This window comes from Octodon degus, unplaced genomic scaffold (assembly GCF_000260255.1).
Source record: "Octodon degus isolate 3935 unplaced genomic scaffold, OctDeg1.0 scaffold00112, whole genome shotgun sequence".
Lineage (NCBI taxonomy): Eukaryota > Metazoa > Chordata > Mammalia > Rodentia > Octodontidae > Octodon > Octodon degus.
Window position 1 is genome coordinate 4,185,286 of NW_004524688.1, and position 2,136 is coordinate 4,187,421.

Below are 2,136 nucleotides of genomic sequence, written 5' to 3' on the forward strand. Positions count from 1 at the left end.
GTTCATTTTTCTTGGAAATGTGGTATTATAAGTTGAACTAAATTGAGAAATTTTAAATCTTTAAAAAAAATGCTTGAAACTATTGTTTGAAGCAAAGTACAATTCCCCTATGATGAATGCTATCACTATATGTATATAAAATGTACCAATAAAAAAATTCAAGGAAAAAATATGATTTGGAAATTCTTTATGAAATTTTCCATGGCAGATGCCAAAGATTTAACTGCAGATAAACCTAGCAAAATAAATTAGAAGAAATAGTGCAAAGCAATGAAAAACACAAATGTGCCCAGCAAAGGTATCAATATTCACTGCCTGTGGCTCAGCTCGTCCTGAAATGTTCCATATGTTCACTATAGTGTCACTGTGTGCTCCTATTAGCTGTCCAAAAGACAAAATGCCACAAGAGCAGTCTCACGCTCTCTGTCTCAGTATAAATTGCCAGTCAACACTGTTAGCAAATTTGCTGCGGTGGCTTATACAGTTCATTACAGAGAACTCACAGGTCATTTCTTTAGTGTTTGGCAGGGGCTTGCAACTGTATTCCATTGAGTTTAACACAGCTTTTACCAAACACATGAGCAAAAAAGACACTTGTTTTGCTTAGTGTTATCATTTTAGCTTTCTCCCAAACATCTGAGATGGACACAGACTTTGACAGCAAATTAACAAGAAAGTTGTTGCCATGTGAAATCTTTGTGTTATTCATACAGCAAGCACCTTTCAGCCCAGATTTATAGTGTGCTCTTCCTGTGACTACAAGGAAAAAGAGTCAGTAAAGCAGACAAATGATTTATAGAGGATCATAGATCAAGACCTGGTGGGGTGTTCTTCACATACCAATTCCTTATTCTCCATTCCAAGGTTAGATAAAATTATATATAACAATTCAAAGCCCTATCTTTAAATGACACCTCCTTTTTCATGCAGTAGTATCCTTAATTATTCCCTCCAAAACCATCAATTCAAAAAGTGTTGCGACACTGACATCAGCAAGTTACAGTTTTCCTGGAGAAGTTTGTGTTTTTTGTGTCTAGTATTAATGATTTTCTATGTAGGCTCTTTTGACTTCAAGAAACACCAGCCAGGGCCGGCGAGATAGCTCAGCAGGCTGAAGAGCCTGCTTAGGCAAGCTTAGGCAGGTGTAGGAGACTGCGGCTTGATCTCTGGCACCACATGTTGTGCCAGCCCTGCCTTCAGGCTAGGCTGAGCCAGCAAAAAAAGAAGGAAGAACGAAACAGCAGCCAAAAATCTTTGCTTCTACTAACTTAGGAAAAGCAGGACTTGCTACAAAACTACAAGGCTGGATCCCTCCAGGGTCATGCTCACTTCTTCCTCCTGGCCAGCTTTCTCCTCCTGATTGCAGGCTTTTCTCTCTTCAGGTCTCAGTGCGTGACCCTGATACCCACTTGTGACATCTGGTCAGCTGCTACCCCAAGCATTTACCAGTTCTCATTCCCAAAAGAGATGAAGCCCAAATGGACTTTAAACACCCTGTAGCAGGAGAGCTGAGGGATCTGCTTGCCCTGATTCAGACGCACAACTCTGGACCAATCAGTGATGGCCTGGGGGTTGGGTGAGATGAGGACAACATGGCACCACATGCCATCATCAGTGCAGACCCCAAGTGGGCAGCTTCCCTGGAAGGCACTGTGGGTGGCGCTTGACCTTATTCCATACAGATAGACAGAGACAACCTCCTACCACATGCCAGCCAGCTAAGAAATTAACTGCTAAGAAATGAACATTTAATATCAAATTAACATTAAAAGTGCCATATCTGCTGCAGATAAAAAGGTGAATTTAGAAAGCACAATACACTCAATTAGAAAGAAATAAATGTGTCAAATTATCTATGCTAATCACCATGTGGACATTTTATATGGATGATTTTACCTAAGCCTTCCACACTTGATCTTAGCCAAAAGGCCAAGAAGCAATGTCTAAGCTTTCCAAATGAGTGTCATTACACCATTTTCATTTGTAGCCACTGAGATTTAGGAATATTTCCTTTATTACAATGTGATGCAAAGTCACAAAGCCAATAAATGATGGAGCCAGGACTTGATCCTATCTGTACTTGACTCCAAAATTCTCTACTCCAAAAAAGAAGATACAAGAATACTGTTATGGTTT